Below are 8,282 nucleotides of genomic sequence, written 5' to 3'. Positions count from 1 at the left end.
AGAACCTACTTCCAAAATTAATTTCCTGTTCACTTATCCATAAGTCTATAGAAATGTAAATCAAACAATATTTGAATAGACGGCTAATCAGGACCTGACTTACTACAGGAATGAATGGCACTTCACAGAATTAACGTATCTATTAATAGAGGTCTAATCACTGAAGAAAAGAATTCTGTGTACAGACTATGCATCTTCTGGGATTCCTGGTTATTTAAACAGCTAGTTGATTGAATAGCATACCCTTTACAACACAGCATTTCTGAATACTGGCTACTCAGTTTAGCTCTCTAGAAAGAAAATATATTCTAGGGAGACACATCGATGTTGGAAAGTTTTAAGAAAAATCTGATGGACAGCAGTTTTTTATCTGTTAAACTGACACTCAAAATGGGATCATTGCAAACAGTCAACAGCAGTAGGGTGAGACACATGTCTATTAAATGCTTGGACGTAATGCTTTTCAGCTTCCCAAGATCATAAACTGAAGCAGCCTGTTCAGAGCATAGCTCCTGTTGTTTCTCCGTTCACACACAAACGGCTCTGTTTGGAGCCTGTCTTCTTGGGGCTGGCCTCTGCCTCCACTGCTCCTGGAGCTCACTTCTGTGGAAACCTGCACATATCCCTGCATGCTCTCTGATCTTGTGACTAGAAATCAGAGCCCCAGCCAGCTTACCTACAGGTTTTGAGAACAATTCAGATGCCAAAATGGCAGAACTAAGTGTTCATGATTACAAATTTGAAACCACCTTTGCAAAAATTGTAACTGAGAAATTATGACAGTGAAAGAGGGCTGATCTGACTTCATCTCACTTCTAACTTCCAAGCTGTCCTTTTTCATTCCTACGCAGAGGCCAAACTAACTTTGGAAGGAACGTAGTTTGTAGTTTAACTTTGAAACAAAGATGGCAACAACCCTTTCCCAAAACAAACCCCTTTCCCACCTGGGGACTAGATAGATGACCCTTACAGAACTAATAAATTAGCCACAAGATTGGAAATTGTGGCTTAGGAGTCATGAGGCTGAAGGCTGCAAGAATCTGAACCTCCCCGTATTGCTCCTGGGAATAACATCACTATTGTGAAACCTAAAATCAGTGCTGGAGATATTTTGCAGACCTTGTACTGGGATCAGGTGGCACCACCCCAACAAATAAACGTGGCTCATCTGGTTTTGTGGCCCCCACCCAGGAGCCAACTCAATGCAGGAGGACAGCTTCAACTCCCTATGATTTCATCGCTGACCTGACCAATCAGCACTCCCCACTTTCTGACCCCCTACCCACCAAATTATTCTTTTAAAAAATTACCTCAGAGTTTTCAGAGAGACTAATTTGGGTAATAGTAAAACTCTAGTCTCCCGTACAGCTGTCTCTGCATGAATTCAACTCTTTCTCTATTGCAATTATCCTGTATTGGTAAATCAGCTCTGGCTAGGCAGCAGGCAAGGAGAAATCAGGCAGTCACAAATCTTGCGTCCTCTGAGGGACCAGTTTGCAAATGGATGACTACGATTAAACTCACTTTAGCATTTGCAACTTTCAAAGTACTTCCATTTGTTTCAAATTCATTTGCTGTCACACTCTTTGCTAAAATGGCTACTACAAATATCACAATGATCACTTGGTTTATACTATTAGCAAAGTAGTGGCAAAAATGTTTTTTTGTTTGTTTGTGTCTTAGAGTCTGGCTCCATCACCCAGGACTGGAGTGCAGTCACGTGATCACAGCTCACTACAGCCTAAACTTACCAGGCTCAGGCAATTCTCCCACGTCAGACTCCCAAGTAGCAGGGACTACTAGAGGCACCTGCCAACACACCTGGCTAACTTTTAAAAAATGTTTTTGTATGGACAGGCTTCACTGTGTTACCCAGCAGGTCTGAACTCCTGTGCTCAAGCGATCCACTCGCCTCGGCCTCCTGAAGGGCTGGGATCACAGCCATGAGCCACTGAGCTGAGGCGCCAAGTGGTTATTTTTGAATGTAGCTATATACACACTGCAGTATATCTGCAATATATGCTCTATCTTCAATTGTAGACATACACTGAGGTGATTCTGAGTAACACTCCTATCTGGAGTCATGGGCACAGATCACAAAACTAACTTGTGCCACTGCCTGGCATCATCTTTTCTGCTGCTGCTCGATGTAAACAAGAGCTGCTCCCTCGGCTTGTACCAGATGGAGCTGACACAGCTGTCCTCACTGTCCAGCGGGCACCCAGGGCGGATCTGCTGGAAATGCCCCCCTGCTCACCCTGCCTGCCTGCTGCAGGGCCCTTCACTTCACAGCAGTCGTAAGGCCAAATTGGAAGGGAATCCTGGGGAAGCTGTGTTTCAGTGTCATGTTGGTGCATCTGGGAGGAACCCCACGATCCGGCAAGGCTCCCCACATACTCATAAACAACTACTGGCCCCAGCCTGCTTCTGTGAATGTCTGAGTACCCAGGGAGCCTGTGAGTGCGGTGGGCATGGGGTGATGCCCCAGAAATCCTTCTCACACTGCGGGAGGTGAACACAGAAGCTTCTAACTCATCAGACCGATTTCCAAACACATGCAATGTTCCCAATGGGGAGGAGCCAGGGCACAGAAATCTGTAGCTATTTAACATCATATCTCAAGGTTCCTATAAAAACAGATCTTCAGATTAAAGGGGGAGACAAGGAGCAGCAAAAGCAAATACACAATGGGTGACTTAGGTTAAAGCTGTAACTTCTGCATAGTCCAGAGGCCTTGAGATCTTAACAGTGGCCAATTATTTCAAAGCCAGATGTTTGCCCCTGCAAAGGGGACTGAAACTGGCAGGTGGCCTCTAAAACACTATAAAGACATTCCCTGTACTGTGTCATTCTGACAGCACACTTGTAAGAGGTTGGCCAAAAAACAATCAGAAAAACACTTTTCAGTTTATCAGCCAGTTATTACAACAATAACGCATCAAGACTTACCCATTAATGCTGGAAAATATAAACTGTTATACCAAAGCTGGATAGATTGAAGTCTGTGGTCTTATGCCTATTTCCTTTATCGGCACAATGAAACCTATAAAGATATTTCTTGCAGTGATAACTTGGAGAGCAAATGAGGCATGGAAAATGATGACACAGTTTGCCAAAACCTTAGAAACTCACATTGTCTCAGCTGCAACATCCTTGGGATTCTGGCTGTCATCCCCACTCCACAGATGACGATTTCGCCAAAGCTTGGAGGCCAGAAGCATGGCTCCGAGGACAATTTGTTTCCAATTAGTAGGACAAAGATCAATGTTAGCATTAGTTAAAAGATGTTCAATGTACACCTGCAAAATAGAGCACTTGTCTTTGATTTCAGTTCTGTTTCAGTGCGGTTGTAAGAACATTTAAGAATTAAAGACTTCTTCCGGTTTTGGCCATAAAGTAAGTGCCTTTTATTCTTATGTTCTGCAGGGACTTTGCTCAGACAAAGCGAGAGGCCAAGTCACAGTCGTAGTCAGATACCTCTGCAGCATACTCTGCCCATAGAAATTTCCATGCCAATTTCACTCACAGGGATGTGAGCATGAAGAAAGGCACCTTCAGCACCTTCACACTCATGAAAGGCAGCACAAACACAGGCCTCGTGCAGACTAAGTTTGTTCAGAAAACACTACAGTGCCATCCTCATGCAGCGTCACACCTGGCTGGCAGGTAGATAAGAATTTTACAGGTGTGCCATGCTCGAATGTGTAGCACCCAAGTCATACTGAGAACACTGCTGTCTTCTCCTTTTCACAATAACTAACCCGCCCTTGGGACACAGGCTTAGGAACTGTGGGTCGAGAGTGCCTCCCAGTGCCTGCCGGGCAGACAGCATGACAAGGGCAGGCTTCTGTTGCTGAGAAACAGTCCCTGTGTTCAGTGCCTTGATAAGGAACGCATGTGAATGAATGGAGGGTCCTGCTCACAGCCCCTATTTTCCATGTCTCCACAATCACCTCAGGAAAACTTATTCCTTTGTGCTATAGTATTTGCATTCAGTCAATTCTGTGGGTTTGAAGGCAGAGAGAGCTGCCGGCCTCTGTATCCTTGGGGTGCCTCTAAACCTGTCAGGCAGTTTGTGAGATAATCTCAGAAAGTATTTCAGAAAGTATTCTCTATCTATCCAATCTCTATCCTCTAAAGAACTGGGTGAGGGACCAGCTGAGTGAAGGTTACAGAGATAAGCTGTGAGGTGTTGCTACCTCAGACAGTGCTCTGTAGAAGAGTATGACTCTATGCTACTTGAAGTCTTTGTATCAAGGTGAAAGGAAAACAGTTCATTTTAAGAGAGTTCATTTATTGTCTGAACATTATCAGATTGGCGGCTCAGATCTGGCAATGTTCTCCAGAATCAATTGTGTTTTCCAAATCACATGGCCCTTGAACATGACATGTTCTTATGAGAGATCCTGCTCCCTTTCTCCAAAACTCTGCACTGTCGGGTATCCAAGGAATAACCCTCCCTCCCAGGGTTCAACTCCACAGGACTCATTAGAGAGCACTGAAACAGCACTGGCGAGCCCTCAACTTCCTGTCACCTTTCCTGGTAAGCTGGTGACCTGCTGACACTCATCGATACCACTTGCCCTCCTGGGTCAGTGAGAAAGTTCCTCTTTTAACACCGACTCTTCTATCAGCATGATGGATCCTATCCCACTTTTGCAGAACACTGTTCCCCAAATCACCTCTTCTTGAGGGCTTTCTCCCTCTCTGCCAGAGATTTTCCCCAATACAAATGTGTTGCCTGTTCCCATCCTGTTCCCCCTAGTTCCCCCAGGACATCCTCTCATTTGCTCACAGTGTCATGCCCTGGTGCCAGCTCACCTCCCATCTCTCCTTAACCACCCCTCATCCCCATCACTCACCCTAGACTCCTCTTGCCGAGGTCCCCGGAGCCTTCACACCCACAAACCAGAGCCCTTCACCCCAAGGCTCCACTCCACAACCTGGCCCTAATCTTCTCCAGGGAATTGCCATTGGCCTAGCTCCTGGGGACTAATACTTACATGTGAGTTACCCTCCTCCAATCCGTGTGCAATCCCTCTATGGCTACCTTCACTGGCAGGCTGACTGCTTCAGATTCTGGATTGTCATTTGTCACGGCTCACCTGTAACAGCCTAGTTGCTTCTTAGTCCTTTTCTCTGCCCCAACCCTCCTCCCAACTGTGGTCTACTCTCCCGAGAGCAGTTGGGATAACCTCTAAATTAAGAACACTGCACTCCCCTGCTCAAGATCTACTATTAGATTCCACTTCAAACTGGAATAAAACCTTAACTTCGTCCCCTGCTCTGCAAGCCAAAGGGCCCTGTGAGCGATGGCACCGCCTGTGCGGCCTCATCTTTTCCATTCTTTCCTTCATTTCTCTCACCACACGGGCTCCCTCTGTCTGTTCCTTGAACACACATGAAATGTGTTCCTGTCTCTCTTGGCACTCATCCCACTGCCAGTAATGCCAGCTCCTTATCATTCTTGCTTTGTAGTCAGGTCACTGTTCAGATGTGACCTCTCTAGAGAGGCTCTTCCTGATCATTCTATCTGAGAGCGCGAGCCCCTCCCATCACTCTCTCTGTATCCTGCTTTATCATTTTGCTATTTGCCATTACGTAAAAAAAGAAATGCTTTCCTCATTAAAACAAATGCCTCATAAAGACAAGGACTGTGCTGGGCCTGTCCTCTTCTCTACCCCAGCACTTAGAAGAGTGGCACAGGGTTGGCATCCCAGGGGTGTTTATGGAATGGGCACCTTCTTGGCAGCATGTAGCACTGTGACCACAGACTTTCCTATCGTGAACCCTTTGTTCTTATCATTTTTTCCTGCTCTTCCTCCTCCCACTCTGGCCACTTACCTGGGGAATTGTCCCTCACATGCCTGTAGTCTTTACAGAGCTATCTTTTGTCTATTTTCTCTTTTTTTCCTTTTCCTGGGTCACTGCGACTACAGGTGTGTCCCACCATGTCCGGCTTGTCCACTTTCATTCTAAACACTTTCTTTGCATTTGAGCAGCTATTCTTTTTTTCTTTTTTTTTTTTTTTCCCTTTTCCAGGGTTTTGCTGTTGTTGTACAGGCTGGAGGGCAGTGGTGCAATCTTGGCTCACTGCAACCTCTGCCTCCCAGGTTCTAAAGATTCTCCTGCCTCAGCCTCCCAAGTAGCTGGGATTACTGGTGTCCACCACCAAGCCCAGGTAATTTTTTGTATTTTTTTTAGAAGAGACAGGGTTTCACCATGTTGGCCAGGCTGACCTTGAACTCCTGACCTCAGTGATCCGCCCGACTTGGTCTCCCAAAGAGCTGGGATTACAGGTGTGAGCCTTCGTGCCTCACCTTGAGCAGCTACTCTTACTTTTCATTCCTTACCTCCAGCTCAGATTCATGCTCCAGTCCCATACATCCAAATCATGACTGCACTGCTCAGATTCATGTTCCAGTTCCATAGATTCACATAATGACTGCACACGTCACTCTGCTATCTCACGGGCACACCAAATTTAGCCTGTATACAGTGAACTCCCCCTTCTTCCAATCCAGCTTTCCCTCCTGCATCAGCTCTCTCTCTCTCCATCTGGAAGTACCACTCCTGCTTCCCTCCAGCATGTGCTGAGCATTCCCAATGGCTGCAGCTCCATGAAATGGCCTGCATCTGATCCAGTGCTCACGGAGAGGTTTCTATGCAGGTGCCCAGCAGAAGCCTTCGACCCTGAGCTCTAGCCGGATGCTAAAGGAGAGGGTACTGCTCTAAGTATCCTTTCTCTCCAGGCCGTGTGGTTGACACTCCTCTACAGGTTAGTGTGGGGAGGGGTCAAACAATCCCAGCCATCTGAACAGGACTTTATATTCAGAATGAGTCTCACCACAGGAACTCTGTGAGAACCATGTAGAGGTAAGGACACAGCCATGGCTTGGCAGGCTAACTACCAAAGCCCATGTCCAAGTCTTACTGGTTCCACATGCCTGGGCAATTTCCCGAGCAGGCACAAGAGGTCACCAGGAACAACAAAGCATTCGGAGCAGCAGCTCCAGGTCAGAACTGTGGGGAAACACAGCCCAGAACTCAGCTTAGACCTACATTGGAATCTGTTGAGGGAGAAACCAGAAGTCTCTCCTGCTGCTTTTAGTAGCAATTATTCTGTGATAAGAAAAGCAATGGCATCATTTGAAAACATGATGATGATTAAACTCTAATATGTGTATTTACTTTGCTTGCATAGGTTTCTCTTAAAAGATCTGATGATAACTTTAGGAACTGACTTTTATTTAGAAACATGGCCATATGCTGTGTAGGAGACCAGTTATTAAAGATGCTTTATAGATAAGAAATAGCTTACCAATGCTACGATTGCACCTGGAGCTGTTAGTTTTGTGACTTTAAAAAGAGTACAGAAATATCTGAAAATGCAGTTGCATTTGGGATCATCCTCAAAGGATTTCCCTGGAATCTTTTCTTGCTGAAAGAAGAAAAAAGGCAATATAAATATTCATTCAAGAAAACTTCTTAAGTACTCTTAAGATGGGAATGTTTAAATTTGTGCCCACGTGTCCCTTACAATAATTTTGCTGGGATAAAATGTCTTTTAGTTCTAAAAATATAAACAGTAGGATCTTAAAATATTTTTGGTTTTCTGTGAACATAGGTGCTAAGGTGGCCCTGTGGCTCTCATATGCCTGAAGAAGGAAGTTTTTATAGCATTTAAACAAATTTAACTTTAAATTGTTTTCTAATTCTATTCACAGAGTTTGTGCATATTTGTTAGGACTACTTACAAATATTTATATTGTTTGCTGCTATAAAAATTATCTTTTAAAATGTCACATTTTGTTATTTGGATGGTATATTTATTCCCTTTAGGGCACAAATTAAACAAAGCTGTAAGTCAGCTCTTACTCCAGTGTGTCCAATTTACAACACTCCTTACGTAAGATGATTAGACACAACTTAGTGAAGACTTAATGGTGGACGATTTTGACTTCATCATGAAATAAACACAACTCTATAAGACATAAACAGAACCTCAGACAAAGTGACACTTACTGAAAGTGGATGTATTGGCTCATCAAAAATAACCAGAGATCTATTTCCATATCTATAAAAGAAGAATGTGCATTTAAGAAATTAATTCAGGAATTGTTAATATCTTAGTAAAGTATCTGCTGGGAGCAGGGCATGGAGGGTGGAGGGAGATACTTCTTGTTTGCTTTGGTAAAATTTGTTCACCAAAACAGTTGTTGCCAATTTTTCTCCTGGATCCTGGCCTTCAGAGGGTTTCTTGACCTCTTTTTCATCAGCAC

The 8,282-nt window shown here is 44.6% G+C and overlaps 1 long non-coding RNA gene across 1 annotated transcript; it reads right to left on the bottom strand.

The window, feature by feature from the left end:
- Window positions 1-2,820: 2,820 nt before the first annotated feature.
- LOC116547137 lies at window positions 2,821-8,276 on the bottom strand. Its single transcript, XR_004266950.1, has 3 exons — window positions 8,026-8,276; window positions 7,322-7,441; window positions 2,821-3,299 (listed from the first exon to the last, which is right to left on the bottom strand). It is a non-coding gene; the product is annotated as an uncharacterized LOC116547137 (long non-coding RNA).
- Window positions 8,277-8,282: the final 6 nt, after the last annotated feature.

The sequence above is a fragment of the Sapajus apella genome, unplaced genomic scaffold, assembly GCF_009761245.1.
Source record: "Sapajus apella isolate SASKATOON/1434 unplaced genomic scaffold, GSC_monkey_1.0 scaffold2186, whole genome shotgun sequence".
In the NCBI taxonomy this organism is placed as follows: Eukaryota; Metazoa; Chordata; class Mammalia; order Primates; family Cebidae; genus Sapajus; species Sapajus apella.
This window is presented reverse-complemented; position numbering and strand designations above follow the sequence as displayed.